Source organism: Chinchilla lanigera, unplaced genomic scaffold, assembly GCF_000276665.1.
Source record: "Chinchilla lanigera isolate Chin_1 unplaced genomic scaffold, ChiLan1.0 scaffold00055, whole genome shotgun sequence".
Taxonomy (NCBI): domain Eukaryota; kingdom Metazoa; phylum Chordata; class Mammalia; order Rodentia; family Chinchillidae; genus Chinchilla; species Chinchilla lanigera.
Genome location: NW_004955456.1, coordinates 2,074,580 through 2,099,096, shown reverse-complemented (window position 1 = coordinate 2,099,096; position 24,517 = coordinate 2,074,580). Strand labels below are relative to the sequence as shown.

The following is a 24,517-nucleotide window of genomic DNA, read 5'->3' as shown; positions in this document are numbered from 1 at the left end:
CTGAGGTTTATCTTTCTTCTACACTATTCTGCATTAAAGCGATTATTTTAATTTTGTGCTAAGTATTTGGAATCTTGCTACAAATATGATTACATTTCTATATATTTATCATAGTCACAGAAATAATACTTGTAATATCCTTTTTAATGAATTTTATATTTCATTTTATGTAAACTTCATAACTACATCGTTTGGTTCTTTAGGTGTGTGTCCACCATTTTACCGTTATCCTCAATATTCGTAAAGGAGATTGAAGTCATGAATGATTGCACCACGTAGCTAACATCATCCTGGAATCTTTTAAGGCTGAATGGACTGAGAAGTTCAAAGTGGAAACAATAACACTAACAGCTAAATATTAACAATAATAATACCAAAAACAAAAATACAAAAATTGTGAGGGATCAAACTGAATTTTCTACAGTTTAATTCACTGGGGATCCAAACTTCTATCCTAGGAAACACCAAGAAGTACATAACATGCTCACTGTACAACACGAGAAAATAATCCATGGAATATAGCAACTAGGAGGAGACCAAACCTAACATAACATAGAGGCCCTGAGTTCAGACTCACATAAAATATGTAATGAAGGACTTGAATCTATTCAGATGAACTATCCCTAGGAAGATAATCCCACATGTCTGAATAATCCCACATGTAGTTTTGTTTCATTTTCATCATGTTTTGTACCCTTGTCAGGCCACAGAGTATTCACATGACAAAGTACAAGACTGTATTTCTAAAAAGTCAAAAAAAAGAAGAAATTACAAATGTTCCAAACGTTAGAGTAAGCACAGTCTCCCTTTAAAATAACCAGGACTAATACGAACACAAATTAGAGAAAGCAGAAGACAAAGAATTAAAGGACGGAAAACTTCTTGAGGCAATATTAACCTCTAAAAAAATGCTGCTAAAAATCACAGCCCTGAAAATCACAGTCTCTGGCATTAAGTAATAATTGGATACTTCAGAACCAAATTGTTTTGTGAAAGGCGAAAGTAAAGGCTGGGGGAAAGGTCAAAATCATATTTCAAAGCAGAAACAGAAAGGGAAATATTTGAAATTGCAAAACAGACGATAAAACACATGTAACAAAGAGTAAAAAGATCTGCCCAACATATCGTTCCTTTATGGACCCTCTCCCCCTTTTTCCTCAAAGACAAATTATCTTAGGCTGCATATAAAAGGTATAGTATAATTAAGGAACGAGGTGTGATCAGAAAATATGGTGCCCACCTAAATTTTTAAAAATTTATTACAGGGGCTGGGGATTTAGCTCAGTGGCAAAGTGCTTGCCTGGCAAGCGCAAGGTCGTGAGTTCAATTCCTGGTACCAGAAGAAAAACAAAAACAAACAAACAAATAAACAAAAATTTATTACAATAAAAGACACTTTGTCATGAGTCCACTTCAGAAGCCTCCCCTCCCCTTGAACTCACTCATCTCATCCTTCTTGCCTTTTTCTGAAGCAGCTCGGGGTCCTCCCCGCTAAGTGGGTTTACTAGCGTTGTCAAGGCTGCCTTGATGTTTGGGCAGAAGCCATGCAAAATGTTTATTTTCCACAGTCATTCTGATTTTGGGGAAAGCCAGAAGTTGCCCCAAGTGCAGATCAGGTGAATAAGGTGGTTGAGAACACAGGGTCACGCTTTTATGAGCTTGCAGATTCCACGTCCAGTGTGAATAAGTCCACACGTACTATGTGGCGAGAGCACTGCTCCTGTGTGTTCAGTTCACCAGAGCCGCACTGTTCCCTGAAGAGGAAGAATGGACACTACCCAAACTCATCTCTCCTCTGCTTGTATATTTTATGAGACTGATACCGTTGTTCTCTGATGTTCTTAACTTAGGATTCATCCTGCCATTTTTATCTGAGTAGCATGTGTACATCTGATCAGGTTGTTTGTTGACATCATAATTTTAAGTGTCGTAAGGCAAGAGTAATTTCCCTGATGTGTAAAACCCTATACACTTGTATAACTATTAGCATAAAATTATAATAAAATGTAAAACATAACTCAGTCCCCACTTGTTTTAGGAATCGACTGGACTTAAATTACATTTTACCAAAATTAAATGACAATACATTTAATAGTCTCAGAAAACATATAAGACATCTTTTACTTTTGATAATTCAAAAAATGGTAAGACTTTAAGGTTCCTAGTTTTGTCACATCCTTAAATATCAACACAAATTTTATTCAGTGTCAGAAATAATTACAGATTAGATCATCAATGAAATAATTTTGTAAAATTTTATTGTAACAGAAAAAAAAGCTGAGACTATTTAGTTCCTGTTTTTATTGTTTTTATTCATGTTTTAATTACAGGAACCAAAATAGTTATTATCAATGTTGATTCTTGTATGTGATATTTGTGTAACCAAGCCATATTTAAAATCACATATTTTAGGAATGTTCATCTGAATTGTTTTCTGGTACTGGGAACTGCACCCGGAGCCTTGTACTTGCCAGGCAGGCACTGTGCTGCTGAGTTAAATTCCCGGCTGTTGGTCTAAAATTGATTTCATATTTCCACACCTGTCAATTAATCCCAGTGAATAAGCAATCAGGCTGAAGACAATTTCATCAAATAAATTAATCTGCTTCAATTTGAAAATTATGTGTTTACTCAAAACTGAATATAAATGGTTTAAATATCATATTAGCCAAATACAAACAGTTTTACCTTTTCTATCTCCAAATATACTGATACTTAAATACAAACACAAATGAAGATTATAAAAAAATACCTGGAATACTTTGCTTACTACCGTTTAACGTGAATCAAAGAATTAAATAAACTTTTTTTTTCTGAATGAAGGGTAATCTCCAATTTTTATTTCCACTGTTTTGAAATTCAGCAACCAAATGAATTCCAGCCTTATGAACTTTGAGCACCATTTTAGAACACCTGTACTAACGTACATTTCTAAGGTTACTTGAGGAGCAGAGAAACAGATTCCACAATATGCATACTTAAAAATACAGGAAAACTGAACAGTAATGAACATGTGCTGATGCTATAGAAGATGAATAGCATAAATTTAATATTATAAAATTCCGCTGGGCAAATAACAGACAGTGGGAGCTCCAGCTTGGGTAGGGCTTGGCCTCTTTCTGGGCTTTATGTTCTTCTCTCAAAACTCCCTTTTTAAAAGGAGCCTAAGGTAGGGTCACTCGTCCGCGCAGCTCTCAGGCCATGTCCCTGGATGAGCAGGAGTGAGACCCTCTAGACCAAGGAGTCTGAAATTCACCAAGGTCGAAGCCCTTTTGTGTTGATTGAAAATAATACCAGTATGTTTACAAACTGGTCAGCACATGTCAATATTACAATGAGCTTGTTTTATGTTTAGGAGAGCATAGTTTCTCATGGGCGTTTTTGGAGCCCTTTTAGAGTCAAGAGATGAACCACCATTGACACATCACTGTTACTCAAGCTCCAGAGTTTACTGGCGGGTTCTGTCTTGGTACTGCGCATTCTGTGGACTGTGACGAAACTCAAACGACAAATACCTGTTACTACAGTCCCGTATGGTGTGGTTCTGTGCCCTATATTTCCTAGTGCTTCGTGTGTTTGTTCTCTTTTCCACTAGCAGACACAGACCTCTGCATTGTCTCATCGTTTCACTCTTTCCAGAATCGCATGTAGTTGTGATAATACGGTATGCAGCCTTTTCAGATTGTTCTGCGTCACGGTTTAGGTCTGGAGTATCCTCAGAAAGGCTCCCGCGCTCAGGGGTGGGGCTTTAGGACGGGCAGGATCGTCCAGTCTGACCCTCAGCAGGGCATTGCTGTCAGGAGGCGGGGTCTGATTGAACGAGGCGGTCACTGGGAAGCCTGGAAGAGGGGAATGCCCTCTCTGCTTCCGCCCTTCTCTCTCGGCTTCCTGGTCACCGTGGGGTGAGCATCTTTCCCTCCGCCACGCCCCCTCTGTGGTGCTGTTCCTGCCTTGGAGCCGGCTGAGCAGGACTGAAACCGTGCTCCCAGCGAACTTCTCTCTAAGCCGTGTCTGCGTCATGCCCCTGCCATGACGGGAAGGTGGCGGAGACAGCCTCTTGTGGCTGCAGCTCTCTGACCTCTGTTCATGCGGGAGGGGCACACTTCAGCTCTCTACTGGGACAAAGGCGCATAACCCAGGCTTTACTCAAAGAGGAACAGGGCCTGTTTCTGGGTGTGATCACTGTACAGGTTTCTTTTAGGCTCACCCTTTTTAAGAACAGTTTTCAAAAGCTCTTTGAGGTTCACTGTTGGCCCATCTGAGTTTTCCTGCACAGTACCTTGTGCTAGATATTTCTAGCACTGATCGTACTAATTACTACATTTTCATAAAGGCAAAAAAAAATCAATGTGATATTTAAGTCTCTTTATGTCTTATGTGATCTTTACTGATATTTTCCTGTAATTTAACAAAATATTTACAGATTTTCCAATGTTTTCATATGGTGCAACTCTTTTCATTATTTTTTTTTTTTGGTTTTTTTTCTCTGGTACCGGGAACCGAACTCACGACCTTGCGCTTGCCAGGCAGGCGCTTTTGCCGCTGAGCTGAATCCCCAGCCCCTCTTTTCATTATTTATACCTAAAGTTCATTTCTTCCTACTACACTGTTATTTGAACGGTATATTTTAATGATAGACTAATATGAATCAATTTAATTGCTTTTCTTTCTGACGGGCTTCATAAATCATTAACTTCTGACAATTTATCTTTCAGTAATTCAGTAAATAAATCCAAAACTACATCAAGTCATTCTCATGCTTGAAGTTGGAAGACTCTAATTTCTCACTTGTTTTATCAAAATGGTATCCTTACATTTCCATATCATGGTTAAGTAGATAGTACCCACTAAGGTTGCCTTTGTGTAGATTTCAAAGATACTTGAGGCTATCCCAGCGTTATATGAAAAATGGAATTGACGTGAAATAATCATTTATCATTTCATGCTTAAATACCAGTTGCAATATAAACATGAGTGACTGTGAGACCACAGAGATGTCCTGTCCCAGGCTTTGGAAGAGGTCAGTGTGGATGAGGGTCCCCACTGAGGCTTAGATGGAGGGAAGCTCACAGACTTGAGAGAGAGGAAGTTGATGTGGTTGGGGGAAAAGCACGTGGTCAAGCAATTCTAAAATTCATTAGTGTTGAGATCATGCAAGACCCTGCAGTCTCTGTCTTTACTCCAAGAACATTGGAAGTCTATCAGGTACAGTAGTAGCCACAGTTATGTGTGTTCCCCAAATGTGCTTAAGCCCACTGCACAGTAGATCCAGGGCAGAGGAAGGATATGGGGACAGGACCCAGCTGACTGTGCAGCGGAGGGCTCACACCTGGAGGAGATGCAGCTCATGTGGTAGATCTTAAAGATGTTTAGGGGAAATCAATAGGATTTGGAAATTGGGAAGGTACGCGGATGATTCAAAAAAGATCATTAAAAATATCTACACAAAGAACATATTAGAATTGGTAGATGAGCAAGATTTGGGGAAGTCCTTAAGGGAGGGAAAATTTCAATATTAATACTAGCTTTCTGAATTATGCAAACTGCCACCAATGGTGGTTCTTTCACTGAGATCAAAAGCTGGAATTTGTTGACCTCAAATCCACGTATTAAATGGATACATTGACTACGTGGCTACACTGACTGTGAGGTGCATTTGAGATAGAAAATGTCACCTTACTCTGAGAAGCATTCTGCTTTATCATAGTTATTAATTCCAGAATCCAATTAGCTTTATCAAACTTTTACATTTAAATAATATCTCTGTATTTCTACTTTTCCCCAAGCTGAGTCTTGAATTCCTTTTTTTGTTGTTCTGACACTAAAAGGTATAACTTGTTTGGAGAAACCAGTTCATGTCATTTTTCATGTCTTCACTCCAACAATTTCTATTTTTAATTTGTACTCTTTTAGCACTTGACATTTAGGAGTGCTTGGTGAAAATTAGTTGTCTGCTCTATTGTTTAGGTGAAATAAAGATAATCTTTACACACAAATAATTGCTTTCTTCAAGTTCCCCAAGTCATTAAAATATTTTAATTTGCTAAAAACTATGATCAAGTCTGACAGTTACAAAAATAAGTAGTGCTAAACCACCAAGGTGCATTTCTTTACTGTTATCTTCTTAACTTTAAAGGGAAGGTATAGAATCAAATATGATTAAAATGATTCTCTGATAATACAATTTGTCAAAAATGTTTGCCAGTTATTCATAAATTTCTGAAGTTTAAGCAAAATACAAGTAAATAGAACTTTAAACTTACTACCCAAAACAATAGCTCATTAATTCCTTTCAATTCAAAGCAATGCTGGATTCTCTAGGTTTCCCAAACTGTTTTACAGCTGTGGCCAGTGCAGTTTTTGAGTGCTGCCTTCCCCAGAGCAAGCTTTATCCCTGGTTTTCTTAAACTTGAGAGAATTTGCATCACACTCAGGTGTTCTGTCTACTGCAGACGCGCCCACTACTGCTTGTGAGTGGGGCCTGAGTCCCGCGCAATACTGACGCTTGGAATCATACCCTCCCCAGTGCTCAGAAAGTCTCCGCTCTTGCTGCAGTGCATACATAACGAATGTGCGGAATCAGGAGGGTAGAGGGCTCAGAGAGAGGCATGTGCTGGGAAGAAGTTCGGAGCGGCTGTGCCTGACAAAGAAAGACCTGTGCTGTAGTCGTGATGAACAGAGCTCATTGTACATTTCCTTCACTGCAGCATCTCTCTCGGGTCCTGTCCTGAGACCCCAGCCGAGCAGACTATTACCTATCCATTCCTAAAACACGTGGAGCTGTCCGTGGTTCTGGGTAGAAACACATCAACCACTTACACAGTGGTGATAAATGTCCTCCAGTACCCTAATAAGTGTCTGGGAAAAATTCCACGCATTTTATAAACCAGGAGATGTAATCATTCACCAGAGACCTGGTCCTCTCCAGATGGTCTCTTGGTCCTTCCCCAAAACAAGCAAGCCTGAAGTTGTCCTCTCCCTCCATTATATTTCTCTCAAACCAAACAGTATCATGTGTGAGAAAATTTGGTTTTGATGATAGTTTATCTTACAATATTTTCCTGTTAGTTGAGAAATTTTGATGTAATGGGAGATGAAAGAGACTAACAGCTTCAGAAAACTTGAAATTGTGTCTTGTTACATGAATGCTCAGTTAAACATGGACTCTGGGCAGTTCTATTTTCTTCTGCTCTGGATGCTTGATTATCTGATCTGATGTTTTACTGTGATATATGTATATAACTCCTGACACATATTCTGGATGAGCTCAGAAATATAAATGGATTAAAGATTTGAGAAAAAGATGTGGATCCTTGTTTTAAATTAGTAACGTACATGGTTTCTCTTGCTTTTGTAGTCTCAAATATCGTAATCAGAATCTCATTTGAACAGAAGTGATTAGAAAAAATGATAGAGACAGAAAGATAGGGATAGATGGAGAAAAATAGATAAAGGTATCAGGGTATCTTAAGTACCCTGATAAATGTTTAACATTTATCATTTTTGTGATGACAATTATCCAAGAGAAGATATCTTTGTCAGTATTTTGGAAAATGAGACTAGGATAATAATGGCAGTAATTCACATACTGCTAGTTTATATAACAAGGTGTTTTGTTTTGGTTTGTTTTGGTTTGGTTTGGTTTGGATTTTTGGTGATGCTAGGCTCGCACACAGGGCCTCACACGTGCTGAGCAAGCACTGTGCTACTGAGCTGCCAGCCTCACATCTTGCTTTTCTTTAAGTGTTGAGAGAAGGTCTTGGTGGTCTCTAAGTGGCCCAAACTGAGCTCAGACTTGGAACTCTCCTGTCTCAGCCTTGCACAGTTGTGGGCTTACAGGGGTGCACTGTCACACTTGGCTCACATTTAACTTGATTCACCATTGAGCCTCACCCAGCTTTTTTCAGGCTGTTGAAGGGAGATCTGCTGGACATGGGGGGGTCAACAACGGCCTTGAATTCAAGGGATGGAAGAGTTACTAGTGCAGGAACATTTCATTACCTCTCAAGTTGGGGTTACAGAGAGGTCATCTAACCCTAGCATTGCTAGGGATTTAAACTCCTCAGCCACCACACACCTCTGATAATGCTGTTTCAGACTCCATGAAAGGTTTCCTTTTCAGCTAAATTATTATGAAAGGTGGCTAATTCCCATGCATAGATGGGCACAGACCTGAAGAACCGCAGGAGCTCACTTCTGAGAAGCAAGAATCCAGAGAGCCGCATTTCAGGACTTAGACTGACCAGTGTCAGAATCTTCTAAGAACACAGACCCATGAGAGGCACAAAAGTCTCGAGGAGAAAGCTGAGACTTCCCACAGGTCACGAGGAAGTGACTGAGTCAGGTCTGACTGTTTTAAACTCAAGCAGGGAGAAAACTAAGTCAGTACCTTAGTGTGTATCAAGCATACCAATGGTAGATGACTTACTGGGGTTAGATTTTATGATGGCACAAAAGCAGTGCACTCTCAGTGGAAAGGGCTCTTTTAGTTTTGGATTTGAATCATGTGCTGGGTGGCATGTGTTCTGTCACAATCACTCTCAATGCTGGGCAAAGGCTGTGTGTGAGTCCCAGCACCCAGCCGGCTCCCAGACCCCATGGGAAACATCTTGGGCTCTTTGGGGGACCATGCTGCTGAGCAAGGGTGCTCTGTAGATTCCCTATCTTAAATGCTTTTTAACCTCTGCTCTTTTCATCTTATGGTGGGGTTTATACAGATGCCATTCTGTGGAGGGAAAGATACAGACAGACAGACAAAAAGAGGTTATTTCCTCTTGCGTTATGACTTCAGTTTTGTTAAATAGGAGTAGCAAATGTCTTCTAAGCAAAGGCCCCACCTCCACCCCGAAGAGCTGCTCAGATACCCAGAGGTTTCTCTCACTTGCACTACCACGTTCTGAGAGACAAGGGGCCTAGGGCAAGTGTGCCTCAAGCTTGAAGCTCCAAAGAGGCAGCCTTGATCCCAGCTACCACAGACAGGCAAGGGCAAGGGTGGGCAATGCTCCGTCAACACAACCCAAAGCTGCACAGAATGGTTTGCTCAGTGCAGTCAACAAGGCCAGGGCCACTGAGCTGCACTGGGTGCAGGGACGAGGAGCACCCTGGCTCCTGTGGATGCACACACGCAGGGCTGAACTCAGCAGGAGGCTGAAGCTCCGTCATCAGGAGGACAAGAGGGTGGGGTTGCCTCTGGTGCGTCCGCTGAGCTCCAACCCTCAGACAACAACCTCACACTGGACACCAAACTACCAAGGGTCTGGCACCTGTCAGGCGATGCCAACTGCAGGACTTTTGTCTGTTCCCTACCCTGGCACCAGCGGACAGCCCCTCACTCACTACACAGAGTTATTTGTTCCATGAAAACCAGACCAGCCCTGAGTATTTTGCTTAAACAATAGCACCCCAAAATAGACATAACATAGTACTGGGTAGTCAAAGCAGTTCTGGTAGAATTCTGTATCCCTTCTTTACAACTGCATCAATTTTTATAATTAGAAAGAACTGGTCTTGATTCCATTATAAGAGAGAGTGCTGGTAATGGTGATATTTATCCATGCATTTGTTCCTAATAGTCTACCTTGAAAAAAGTAGACAATATTCATGGATCAAATTGTTTATTTGATAGAAACAAAATAATGAAAATAAATTTGAACTTTCTTTTTTAGCAGACTTTTTCAGCTTTATTAAGATGTGACTGACAAAGGTTGCATGTATTTTAGGTACATGGGTGATGCTTTGATGTGCTTATGCATTGTGAAATGAGGAGTACCAAGCTAATTTACATCTTCACACCCTCTCACCCTTCAGGTAAGTGTGTGTGTGTGTATGTGTGTGCACTCGTGTGTGTGTGCGTGTTTGTGTGTGTGTATGTGTGCACACGCGTGTGTGTGTGCGTGTTAAGAAACATCTACAGTCTAAAGCGCAATGCAAGCACTCAGTGTATATCTTGGCTGCGTCACTTTTCCTGCATTGGATCTTCGGAGCTCATCATCCTGCAGGAACAGAACCTGTGCCCCGGAGCAACACCTCCCCCTCCGCTACCCACAAGCCTCGCCCGCCCCTTTCCTCTCTGCTTCTAGGAGTTTGACGGTTGAAATTCTGCATCTGTGTGAGCACATGCAGCGTTCACCATCCCGTGCCTCGTTTGTTGTTTCCTAGTCATCTCCAGATGGACTTAGAATGACTCCCTAGCACAGCTCTGTGAACAACACCGCATTAAAGATGGACGTTTGGGCGTCTACACCACATACCAATTTCATTTCCTCTGCACACATATGCAGATGTCACAATTCCTGACCATAGTGTAGCTCCACGTTTAAGGTTTTGAGGACCCTCTGGCTGTTTTCCACAACCACTGTACTGTTCTACATTCCCATCAACAGGCAGCAAGGGTGTTCTTTCCTCCATCTCTTCACCAACACTTGCTTCTCTTTTGCTTTTTGCTGTGAGCCGTCTGAACGGGTATGAGATAATACATCACAGTGGTGTTGATTTGCATTTCCCTGCTGATTGGTGCTACTGAGCAATAAGTGGTATTTAGATACGGGGTGTTTATATATGACAGAATGAGAATAGAATCTTATGTCATGTGATACACAAAAATCAAATTCAAATGGGATAAAACTTAACCTTAAGACCTGAAACAATAAGAGTCCCCAGACAAGAAGCCATAGGAACAAATAACTTCATATAGATCTGGGCAATGATAATTTTAAATACAAGACCAACAGGACAGGAAACAAAAGTAAAAATAGACGAGGCAGATTCTACCAAACTAAAATAATTATACCTAGCAAAAGACACAGCCAACAAGGTAAGAGAGAAGAATGGCAGAAAATATTTAAAACTATAGAAAATAAATTGTTAATGTCCCAAATTCATAAAGAGTTCAAGCACCCCAAAAGCAAGAGAATAAATGATCTGATCATTTTTAAATGAGCATAGGACATGAATAAACATATCTCAAAAGAAGACTCACAAATAGACAGGATATGTGGAAAATGGTCCATTTATGTTGTTTGTATTTTTAAATTTCATGCACAGTGATTACACTGACCTAATGGGGACAGTCATGGGAACTTTCTTCTGTCAAAATTCAAATTTTTTTCCATCATCTTGAAATCTGTTGGGAACACACTTGCTTAATGAATAAAGCATTTAACATGCTTTCCAAGTCACAGTTAGTAACTAGAGGTCACAGTTCTCTGTGACCAGTGATATTAAAAGCATTTAATACTCCAGATTCCTTCAAATTCTTATTGAATTTTAAAATATAGCCAACGTTTATTACTCCTTTGAAGGTATAGTTGAAAATAAAATATTGGATTTACAGCTGTTTAAAAATTTAGGGATGATGGAGCAGACTTCCTCTCCACAAACTATTTCTTTTAGACTAAGAATATTTCTGTGAATTTCTTTTTACACATATTCCTTAGTTTCCATTTCTCTTCTTAATGTATTTAAAGGATTTAAGATTCTTCAAATCCAAAACTATGGGTAAAAGTACTTATTTGTCTTTTTAAAATTTTTTTTATTTTAAAGAGAATTTTTAAAAAAGAACAATAGCAAAATGCCAGCAACATAGACAAAAACAAAACAAAGCAAAATCAGTAGGAATGATACAGGGTTTCAGAACAAATCAACACCGAAATAATTTCAGAGCACTTCTCAAGAGTAGACTTAAAAACAAAAGAGACACCATCATGCTGCACGTAAGCCTCCAACCAGAAAAAAGTTCTAAATGTTTTGTGTGTATACCTGTTTGGGTATAAAATTGTACACAAATATGAGTGTTTAAGATGTCTGAAAAGGAATTTCTGAAGCCTCATTTTTATGTGATTCCAAAAGGACACCAAAGGCAGCAGAAGCTAGCCAGTGCTTGGGTATTTGTACACAAAGAACTCTCCTTCAGTGGGAGCCTCTGAAAAACTTCTCAGTGTTCCTGAGGCCTTTGGTTAATCAGCAACCTGAGCATACCAAAGCACTGGGGCAGAAGGGGCTGAGAGAAAGTGAATTTTGGGAAACTCTGTGTGATCTGAGTGGACCATCCAGCCCCCTTCACCCCAGAGTACTGAGCTCTTGGAGTTTCAGCCAAACAGTGTTGGACGGGAAGCTAAGCGGGAGCCAGGCTCCTTCTGTGGAAGAAGTTCTTTCCCTGCTACTTAGAGAAATAAGGGTCTCTATGTTCCCGTGGGACAAGGAGACACCTTGGTCACATATGGTCCAGGACCATCTCATCTGGACTGAGCAGAAAATGGCTCACCTGGATGGCACCACAACTAGAAAGAGGTCCTGTCATGCATCTCAGTGTAGGATTGGAGGCAGTTCATAGAAGACCATTATTTTGCTGGAAATTCCTACGAACTCAACAAATCATAAGACATTAGGAAGGTGAGTGTCTTAGTCACTTTCTCCCTGCTAGGACACAGTACCTGACACCTACAAGTTAACAACGGTACAAAGCTGGCCAGAGATTAGGTCATTTACATGCAATGGAAACTTCTAAATGCAATGCTTTCTGACTGATAACACACACACACACACACATAAATTTTGATTTATAATACTTCATACTCTATCATTTATTTGATCCACAATACATAATTTTGTTCTCAGAATCTGCTCATGTACTTTTGCAGGTAAGGACAGAAAGGTTATTTCTACAAAGTTTTTGTTTTCAATCGAAAAACTACCTTATTGTCCTTTAATAAATCTCAGGCTCAACAACACACCTCAGGGAAATTGGAAATTATAGGAGTTACACTACTCTCTGTCATCATAGTCTTGTGCTTGACAGATAAAGAAATGCATTAAAATACAAAGAAACAGGGGTAAAATGAATGTTTCATACAAATAAAAGCAATCTCAAGGAAAACAAGACAGCAGAAAACACTATCAAAATCTTTGCAGTTCTTTCATTAAGACTGTCAAATAAATTTTCACTGAGAGAGAGATTTCTTTTTGCTTTGGCCTTTGTGGCAGTGTAAGTTTCATCTGTTTGTTGGTGTTTTCCTTGGATTTAAAACTAACCTTAAACAGCAATCTATATTTTTTTTCATTCAGGGATAGTGCTTAGGAACTGCAGACTAAGTATTAAAATAAGCCTCCACATGGAGGCATGAATAACTCAGTCCACATGGTTTGTAGCTGCATCAGGGATGTAAACTTTGTACTTGTCAAGGTGAGAAGGTGATTAATTTTTGCTAAAGCGCTAAATGAGAATCTCTTACCTGACACAGCCATCTGTGGCCACACAAATTGGTGCCTGAGTGGGTTATTTTGGTTATCTGTTCCTCTTGGTTCATGATTTAAAAAATAATGGGTGGAGTGATGACCCGCACAGCCAGTGGACCTTGGTACTGAGGGTATGTCCCAGACTGAAGGCCAGCCACACACACTGTGATATCCTGTTATGAAATGCTGAGCTACAGGAGGTGTTCCAGAGCAATTCTTTGGTTCTTAAACCTGAGTTTTTGCTCCCACGTTAACCATCTAAAATTACCTTTCTGAAATGCCTGGCTTACCACTTTAAATGCACAGGTTTCAGTGTAGCTTTTTGTAAAACATACATGTACTGTATATTTTACCAAATAATTTTAATTATAGATTTTTTTCTGATTTCTTAGTTTTGAGAAACAAAACAAATGATGTACTCATTATAGATAATTTATTTTGGGGTCAGGCTAGTTACGTGTGCTGCTATTTATATGTTTGTCTTTTTTAGTATAATTGACAAAATACACATTTCAGGTGTACAACATTTTATTTTGAATTACATAAATGTTGTCAAATGCTTGCTACATTCAAACTAACTACCATATCTTCATCTCACAGTTATTCTTAATTCCCTCCCTGAGAAACATAATAGCAGAAGTAAAAAAAAAATACTTTTGAACAAAAAGAAATTATACTCAGCATTTCACCTCCAGAGACAGATTCCAATAAAAACGTGAACATCATTCTAAACAATTTCTTGATATCTCTGTGTAAATGTGCATTTTTGAAAATAAAAAAATTAACAGCACCATATACAGTGGATTTGATCAAAGCATAGACTTTTATCCACTCATAGTCTTCTACCTCACTCCAAACAAACATATCCTGTCCTTGTTACCACTGTCTGAAGCAGGTCTTCAAGTCTACTTTCCTGATCTCTTAGAGTGAATGCTGCTGCCGAGAGCCATCTAATAAAAAGTGGGCTTGTACAAACACATCACTGTGTCCTCACCCACTCTACTCACGGGTCTGACGCTGTGTGACTTCTGGCTCCTCCTCAAAGTCAAAATGACAATGAAAGGAAATGTCTTGAACAAATTCAGGGCTTTGAGGCAGCCAGGACACCACAACTGAAGACACTCAGGAAAGAGGACTCCAGAGCTGCTTCAGAAAGGGTCAGGGAGGATGGCATGAGTGTGTTCAAAGTGACGGGGAGGACTTTAAAGGGGATTCAGGGAGATATGTCTTTATTGTAATAATTTTTTAAATGTAAGCATGGTGAATGTTAATATATGCATACATATATATATGGTTTGAAACCTATTGCTTCACTTAATGGATATATCTTATATATTTTTATATTTTATGTCAATGAATAGGCAGTGTACTTACTCAAGATTTTCAGGGCAGTGAAGCTACGCTGTGTAGTTATCATGTGTACGTGTAATTATATATCTAGTAACAGCATATCCATGCAGTTACATAGCTGACGACAGTGCGCATGTGCTATTCCACGTTTCTACACAGCAGACATGACAGCACAGGGCGCGACCCCTTGGGTTAGCTGTGGACCTGTGGTGACAGTGCCGTGCCCATGTGGCCCACACACAACCTAGTGCCAGAATGTCTACCCTGGGGGACACCGTGGGTGGTCTGCACAGGTGTCCTTCCTGTCCTGGCCATCTCTGCATGTGATTATTATAAGCAAACTTCACTACTCTGACGTGAGCCCAGGCTGTGCCATTAACTAACCCTGTGAAAGTCAACATCAGGAGATACACGCTTCTGTAACCTGCACTTTCCCCACCTCCAGCCCAGGCTCCTTGCGACCCCGAGGATTTCTGGGAATCTGGGTAGGTAACATCGGCCCAAAGTGGGGCACCCGCAGGTGAGACAGTCACACTTCCAGATGTTCCCCTCCGCAAGCTCTGGAAATCCCGAGCATTTTCTCACTTAGCCCGAGGGGATGCTGAGCCAAATGGAACCCAGAAACTTTCACAGGGAACTCGCAGGAGGTAGCAGAGCCTTAAAATGAATGCTGAAGACTGAGCAGTCATGGAAGGGTGGCACACAGGGAGTGTGACATTACAAACTCTAGTGAGTAGACAGGTAGACGTGTTCCAGTGACGTGAAAACACAGCTGAAGACAACGCCTTAACCACAGCCCTGAGCAGAGAGAAAGGCAGGCTTGCAGAGGGGTTGAACACTGTCATTTTCTGTTAAACATAGTGGGAGTCAGGACCTTCCCATTCAACTGCAGAATAAGATGAGAAGGCCAATTAGATAAATGTATTAATGCAGGCAGTAGACTTACTAAAGTACTTTAAAGTTCTTTAAGTAACAGAAAAGGTCTTAAAACCACATACAAACTCTAAATGTAAGTAATGAAGTTCAGTAGTACAGAAGAACAAAAGCAAGCTTAGGATGGCAGCGCCCAGCTGTACGCCCAGCACCGAGGGCGGCTGAGGAGGGAACACCGCAAAACTGGACCCAGCCTGGGCAACTTCGCAAGATCCTTTCTCAAACTAAAACGTTGAGAAAAAGTTTGAGAATGAAGCTCAGGGTGAAGTTTCTTCAGTTTCTACTATGTTAAAGAAAGCACAATAAAATTGAAGAAAAAAATCTCAAGATTGAATCATAGAGGACATTCAAATCTCAAAATACTGCAATTCACCTAAAAGTTGAAGGTAAATAGGTAAAAGTTAAAGCAAGAATTATCATAGCATTTGCACATATATTAAAATCAAGGAAAGCCTACCTACATCAAATAGTAAAAGTAAATTGATATCCAGACTCTCAATACCATGATCACCTATGTACAGTAAAAATATTTGTGTATACATTTATACATATATTAAATGCTATTTACTGAAAATTTGCAAGATATTCTTTTAGTTCCCAGAAAATGTTCACAAAAATGACCATATATTAAACCAAAAAGTAAATATCAATACATTCCAAAATGTGAAAAGAAAGAACATACTTAACTTTCATTTTAAAATATCAATATTTGGCTGGGGAGATACCTCAGCAGTACAGAGTCTGCTTGGCAAGCTCAAGGTCCTGACTTGGATTCCTGGTATCAAAAAAAAATAAAAATAAAAAAGAGGGAGCTGGGAATATTGCTCAGTGACATAGTGCCTGCCTGGCAAGCACAAAGTCCTGAGTTTGAGTGCCGGTATGAAAAAAAAAAAAGCTATATTAATACATTCTAAAACTGTATATATAGGTGTTCTTTATAATCAAAAAAAATTAACTGAAAGCATAATTGAAATTTTTGGAAAATTAAAATTTGAAATTGAAATTTTTGGAAAGTCAGTTATAGAATTATAAAATAATGTTAATATGTCTGAAAAAATGTAAATAAATTAACAGTATATTCAAAATAAAATCACTAATTACATGAGATAAAATTCAGCAAAAGTATGCATCGGGACAAAATATGATGCTGGGAAAAAATATTGGACCTGTGCAACCTGAAGGAGAAAGGGTTTAAGTAGGCTCTCGGTGTCTGAGGTTTCAGTCAATGGTTGGCTGGTTGCAAAGCACCACCCTTATGGTGGGATGGTGTGGGGGAGGAGAGCCGGCCCCTCCTGACAGCCAGCTAGCAGACAAAGGAAAGAACCAGAAAGAGAGACACTCCGTGGGCCATGCCACCGACTTCCTCCTCCAACCAAGCCCTCTTCACAACAGCTCACCCAGCTAGCAAAGTCACAAAGAGATGAACGTGGCACATACTGTTCAAGACGCACAGGAACATCAAATGTGGCCCTGAAATTAATAAAACTAGGCAACTCAATAAATAAACATGAGCAATTATAGACACAAAGGAATGAATGAGGAGAAAGGACCCATCTTATCATTCTTAAAATATGTTTACGGGTGCTTAGAAAACCCACCCATTGTTGTTTTGTGTGGTGTATTTTAGTTGATGTACTAGCTGCACACCTGTGTGGTTTATGCTGCTGTAACCCGGTGCGTGTCTGCATTGCACTGTGCTCAGATCGGGTCAGTACCCTTTCCATCTCAGTAAACCGGTCTCCTTTCTTTGTGTTTGGCTCCTACTACCTCCTGTCTGCTAGTTTTCTACAGCTACATAGTGAGCTCTTGTGGGCTTCAGCCACCGCCTGTATTACCGAGCACGGGAGCTGACTCCCGCCGGCTAGCTGTGTTTGCAGCCACTGCGCACTCTCCCACCCCACAGTCCGTCTGCAGTGACCGCCGTTGTGCTCTCCCCTTGAGATCAGCTTTCTTAGCTTCCACCTGTGAGGTCAGGAAGCGTCACCTGTGTGGGTCCGACCTGTCTCACGCCACATAATGTCCTCCAGTTTCACTCATGTTGTTATAGAGGACGGGATTTTCTTATTGTTTTAGCTGAATTATATTCTACTGCATCTGTAAACCACAAGAAAACACACGTCATGATGGCGACATCTTCGGTGATCCACGCAGCCGGAGCACAGGCCGAGGGAGTTGAAAGGTGGCATTGCGTGGCAAAGCTGCTCCTGGTGTCTGCACAGGGACGCAGCACAGGCTGTGCCGTCCAGTCCAGGTGCGGCCAGACAGAAGTGAGCCCTGAGTTTGTCTCTGAGACGCTCAGTAGGCACCGGCTGTAAATAACTGTGAATTGTGACTTGTTCTGCTCTGGGTTTCTGGGTGTAGTGTGGACACGGAGAGAACGGGGAAGCCACAGCACCTGAGTCACAGTGAGAGTAAAAGCTGAACCCATTAAAACCAGTGACTTCTCAGGAATGAGCGGGAGACCCACCGTTCCCTCTCCCTGGAGCCAGGAGAGGGGGCCTCGCCCCAGGACAGCCCTGTGGTACCAGCGGACCCCTCCGGGCCCTGCGCTGGGAGGAGTGCTCAGGTTGGCAGTGGATAAACCCACGCACACTAATTGTGGGTTAAGATGGTAACAAAGAGCATTGGATAAACCCATGCACACTAATCGTGGATTAAGATGGTAACAAAGAGCCACAGTTTTAAAAGGGAGACCCCAAAATGCCATGGGCTGTTACCTCCAGGCGCCCCAACAAGTTTTCCTGTTGGAAACACTAGCAGTTTGCCTGGTATTGGCCGGAGGGTCGGAGGAATCCTGCGAGTGTCACAGGCAGCTTTGTGCATAGCACAGCGGGCGCTAGGGCTGTCCCAGCTGGGGAAAGTCCCGCAGCCACTCTGCGTCCTGTCGCCCCTCTGTCGCACCTGTGCCCCGGGGGAGCTGAACAGCTGGAAACAAAGTGCAGGGGTCAAGCCCCAGACTCAGGCCGCTCCAGGACGAACCCGACCCTAAAGTCATGGGATACTTGTCCGCTCGCCCCACAGGCACCGTCTGCCATCCCCGAGCCAACCTCTCCCTGGGAAAGCACCGTCCTGCTGTGGAATTTGCCCAGCTGAGAATTGTCCTTCCCTATTCTATCCAGAGAATCGTCCCTGGGCGGAAACCAAGAGGAGCTGTCAGGCTCATGCCCTGCTCCCCGTCTCCTGTGCGGGGCTGCGTCTCCCTGTGTCCTGCAGGCTGTGGCAGGAATATGTCCTCTTCTCCTGGGACCTGTGCGTAACACTTCTGCTTTCAGTGACTGATCTCTCTGTCCCCTGACTACACCGGATCAAATCAATTCTGGCATATGGCACATCTTATGCAACTGGGAGGGGACAAGAGACTGGGGGGCAGGAAAAAGACTGAAGAGGTGTCACGTATATGTACCAACTACCGCAATGAATGCCCGCCTTATATTCTGCAAACATGAATGAAAGCGAGGACGACAACAGAGGAACAGAATCTGGAGACAGAGGGGGAGCGCAGAGACAAAGGGCAGTAGAGTGGAGGTGTGTTAACTACCTGTACCTGCTCCCTGAGCTGGACGTAAACGTCCTGCAGTGCTGTGCACAAAAAGACCCATATGGCACATAAAGACCCATAAATAATAATAAAAAATAAATCCTGGAACATCGACAGCATGCGTCTTTCTTGATGTGAAATATTAGGAAGCAAAGAACTTGACTTTTCTTCAGGAGAAGCACAGAAGAACATTGTCCAGCACCAGCTCAAATATCACAAGACTTCTGCTGTATGAAAAACTCAGCGTAGAAATAAATACAAGAGCACCGTAAAAGAGAGACAATAGGGAATGGGCAGATGGACCTTTCAAATGGGAAGGCAGGAAGAGGTGGGTGTGCCAGGGACTTAAAAGCAGTAAGGTGCGTTATTCGGGTACCAGGGCCTCTGCCTGAGCGTAATTGTTATGTGCTGCATGTACTGATAAACATGTGCTGGTAAAACACGTACTAACAAAAATTAAAATTAAAAAATAGAGTAGTTTTTATGTGACAAAGTTTGGCTTCTGAGATTTTCCCCCTCATGGTAAACGCTTAACTTGAACTTTCCAATAATTATTTTTAAAGTAACGTTTGCAGAAATTTTCCCTCTATGCAATATCCACTTGGCAGATTTTATAACATGGAATCTCAATTAACCAAGGAAAACAATATAATTTATTATAATTTTTGATGTGGGAGGTACAGTGTTAGACAGATTCTAATTTTCTTCATGCTTTATTATTTCATTGTGGTCTGTCTTCTAAGCTTTATTGAGACTTTTCTAAGGCAGTAGAATATGCAGGGTGTATAAAAATATATTGTACCTCATTGTACAATGAAAGAGCATTAGTCAAATAAAATATTTAATGAGATTTTTAAAGTATAGCTAGAAATGGTTTTAAAGATTTCATTCTGCCTAGTAGAAAAAATGCATCAACTTTTAATTTAGAAAATGATCAAATTAAAAATTATATAAAACTGCCAAGTATAGCCTCTATAATTATAGTAATAATTACACTGTGCTAAAGATATTAACTTAGAAATATAATGGAATTTCTATTTCTGTCATGTCTCAGCTACTGAGTTTTGCAGTTCTTGGATGCCTAGTCTCAGAGGCAGAGGGTCTTTCCATCCATTTTCTTTGTTCTGCAATTCTAACCACATAAAATCGTTCCAATGAAATGAGGGAATTTATGGTTTCTCTATTTCTTCTCCATCACATTAACTTAATAACTTCCCTTTATCTTTTATATCCTCATACTTAAAAAGTAAAGTCTTTGTTTTTTATTTTGCTAATTTGTTTGTTTTGGGTGGAAAGAGTGGTGAATTCAGGACTCCACACAAGTTAGACAAGTGCTGTACGACACAGCTGCAGACCCTGCCTTTTTCTTTCCTGCATTTATGACAGTGTCCCCCTTAGTTTCCCAGGTTGGTCCTGCACTTGTGACCTCCCTGCTTTCCCTTCCAGATTAGCTGGGATTACAGGCATGCACCACCATGCCCAGCAAAGAACTAGTTTTTAAGTAAAAACATTCTTTCATAATATATCTTTTCTATGTGTACAGATGTAGTAGCTATTCAACTTGTGCTGAAATAATATTATTCTTAACATATTTGGGCAATAAGAAAGAAGATGTCTATGACTGTATCCGTTACATAATTGTGCCCCTTCATTAAAGACAAGGGCCTGGAACTCTGTGACTGGCCCATGTTAAGTACTCTGTGAAGAAAACACAGAGTTTTACTCATATATACATACTTTAGAACTGTAGTGCATTAATATGATAACTTGAATTTTAAATTAAATGAATTGGAGAATGACTTAAATATAATTTATTAAGGCTGTGTTAACTTAATCCAGATGTACTAATAGAGGATAAACTTCATGGTAAAGGGAGCAGGGTTACACATAAAGCTGGGCTTATTGCCCTCGAGCAAGATGAGCTTCAATAGCTCCACAGCAAAGTGGAAATACCTAAGCAACAGTTACAAATATATGAGATTGGACACTTGTGGCCTTAAAATTGTAAATGATCAGAGCACAGCATGGAAATATTGGCCATGTGAATCATGCGTGTCACACTGGCACTGTTCCCTGTCACCTGAGAGCCCGGCCCCACCGAGCCCAAGCCCTGTAGAACTCCAGCATGTATGCATAAAATATGTCAAGGTTGGGTCCCAGCTGCAAGTCAATTTTCCTTGAGCTGACCCTTTCCGATCCCTTCTGCACTGTCTAGATCTTTCCTCTCAATGCAGATTTGTGTTCAGAAGTACTCTGAGGGAAACAAATGATAGAAATCATTTGTGTCATATCGTTACTGCCTTTGTAGTGCTAAAATATACACTTAGGAAAATACTGTGATGATAATTTTATCCGATAGGTTTTGTGAGTAAGGAATGATTTAAAATATAAACTTTGAAATTTTGTTGCAACTTTCATAGTTTCCATCTATCACTACGTGCTTTACTTTTAGCTGCACATGTTCATTGGGTATTTTGATACTTCTTGTCCCTTTGCATTCATGGTGATAGAACAGCTGCCATTTTCCTACAACACTGCTGAGGTGATTCCTGATCACCTGCGAGAAAGCTGCTCCTTCACTGCCTTGACATCAAAGTGTTAGAGTTTCGCTTCCCTGCAAGACAGACAAGACCACAGATCGGTCCCGTGACCTGTTGTGTGTGCTCTGGTTTAAGCTGACAGAGTGTAGATTAACACACACCATCACAGTGGGAAAGGATGTGATTTATTAAATTATTATTTCAGGGTGATGATTATCATTATTATCAATATCAGAATTTAGCTTTGTACCAAGACAGAATAATAGCAAATCCTTAGTATTTACTAGGTGCTGGGCACCAGTATGTGGGCTTTTGATTATAACTCATTTCATCCACTAACAATCTTGTGAAGAGGGTGTTGATAGTACAGAACGGAATGGTGAGTTGAGACAGTTTGAGGAAATTTTTGAAGGTCACACAGTAAAGAAACAAAGCCTGAATAACCAGCTCCAGGCCTGAGGATCCAGGCTTCCTATGCGCTCTCAGGAGCTGAAACAATAAAGATGGTACTGAATTGGTTCAGATAAAGACTTGACTTGAATTTTATGCAAAGAAAAAAAAAAGAGAAAAGGAATCCATAGTCACAGAGATAATCCGGAGCGTTTACTCCTTTTATTGTTGGTGAGAGTTGGACTTGTGTTTTGTTTCAAAGTGCATCCTCTGGCGATCGCATCCTGTGAGGAGCCTGAGCTGACAAGCTGTTGCTGGCTTAGCAAAACGAATATTCAAAGAAAAAAGTCCCTGTAAGGAGGATTTAAAAGCAGGCAGCAGAGGTGGGAGGGAACACTGATTCTGAGCAGCTGTGGGAAGCGAGAAAGGGTGACGCTGGGATATAAATGTGGGAAGGAAACGCTGTGGGCCACCACTGCACACCCTGAGAGGATTCTTCCGGATTAGATGCTGTCAAAGTGTCCAGTACTGAGTTCAACACAAAATAAGAGTGGACTAGTGGACAGATTTAGAAACCGTTAATCAGTAACGTCCCTGTTACTCTCCATGTGCCCACTCTTAATAAAGGGCCTCCGTGAAACTCCCCCCCGCCACACACACACACAGGCTAACCGGTGCAAGCTGTGCTTAGCAGACGTGTTCTCTGACTGGAAATAGAGCGATCTGAGATGCTTCTAGATACAAATATCAACTGGAAGGGGAGCACAAGAATAGGAGGAGAGGCTGCTTGGGTTCAGAACGCTGTAGTTTGGCAAGGAGAATTAAAGTCAGGATTCCGGTCTTCCCGCTTCTAAAGGGACAATGTGCATTCCACAGGCAGATCTCTTTCCTCAAGCGTATCCCAGGGATGAAGATTCCACTAAAAACAGAAAACTACATGAAAATAGGCAAGGTCTACTTGAAAGAGCATGGAAAGATGAGTGTCTCCTCTGTAAGCTCATGTTTAAGGGACCACTCCTAGCCACCTCCTAAAGATGCCGGTTCTTCACTCCAATGCCTCAGTCATAAAGTTCCAACACTTGGGTATAAAGGAGACCCAAATATTTAGAGAATGGCAGTTTTATTTTGATTTTCTCTCCAAATCCAGAAGTCAGATCATTTAGCATTACCTCCTTAGTGTAACACACGGCAGAGATAATTACATTTATGTGTGTTCATCTTATGTATGCTTACAATAACCCATGAAAAAGCCATTTCATTTGATTTGTCCAAATATGGATTGTACAAGTTTATGAAAGTCTTCAACACAAAACCCAAAGGTTTGGAGGGTGCAGAGTGCCTGAGATGCTAGCAAGCACAGTCTTAACACTATGGTCCTCACTTTCTCTGCATGGAATTAGCAGCAGAGAACTTGACCCCTGGACCTAGTACACTCTTAAGCACGTAGTTATTATTGGAACATGTCACATACTTTTCAAATTATTTAGTCAGACACTACTTTTTCAAGTAATAATTGCCTCCACTTCTTTCTTAACAACCTGTAATCTGATCCTACTTGATTTTTCTCATGGCTGGGACACAACACCAAACACCCACCATGTAAGAAGGACAGGTCAATAGGCACATTGCTTCAGGGTGTTCAGTTCATGGTCCCCTGGCTCCAAGGCAGGAACACCATGCCTCGAGGGCATGGTGGAGCAAAGATGCTTAGTTCAAGGAGGCCTGGAACAGCATGGGAGCAAGGCCAAAGTGGAAGTAGTAAAAGACCCTACATAGACCTCAAAATCTCGCCTGTAAGACCAACACACACATCCCCATAAACATGTAGTGTTAATCCCATGGATCGATCTCAAGCCAGTCAAACTGACAATCCACCTTAACTGTCACATCCACCAATGGATTCGATTTCTCAAATTTCGCAAGACTTCCTACTTGTCAAATGAAACATCATGATTTACCTGTACTGATTTTATTGCAGTCACTTACTTCACATTGCTGTCTAAACACAGGCTGTTACTGACACAGAAGCAGACACATGGATCAATGGAAAATAACAGAGGGTGCAGAAGCAACCCCTTGGAACACTCAGCTCTCCTACCTCCGACAAAGGGGCACAAAACATACACTGGAGGCAAGACTTCCTCTTTAATCAGTGCTGCTGAGAAAGTTGGCTATCCACCCCCAGACTGAATCTAGACCTGTATCTCTCATCATGTACTAAACTAAAACAGAAGTTGATAAAAAATCTAAAGATCAAAACAGAGCAATCTATTAGAAGATAAATCGGTACAACTTTGAAGACGCAGAAGTAGGAAAGAACTCTCTGAACAGACCCTCAGGTGCACAAGACTAGCATGGAAAATTGACAAATGGGATCAAAACAAATTGAAAAAGTTCTACACAGCAAAGGGAACAGCCAACAAAGAGAAGAGATAATGTATGGAAAAAAAATTATGAGCTGGGGCTGGGGATTTAGCTCAGCGGCAAAGCACCTGCCTGGCAAGTGCAAGGTCGTGAGTTCGGTTCCCGGTAC

At 41.1% G+C, this 24,517-nt stretch overlaps 1 long non-coding RNA gene across 1 annotated transcript in view; it reads left to right on the top strand.

Moving 5' to 3' along the window:
- The first annotated feature begins 3,572 nt into the window (after window positions 1-3,572).
- LOC102024089 overlaps window positions 3,573-24,517 on the top strand; it is a 21,599-nt gene continuing 654 nt past the window's right edge. Inside the window, exons 1-2 of the long non-coding RNA XR_262868.1 lie at window positions 3,573-3,664; window positions 9,720-9,807. This is a non-coding gene — a long non-coding RNA (uncharacterized LOC102024089). The remainder of the gene's footprint in view (window positions 3,665-9,719; window positions 9,808-24,517) is intronic.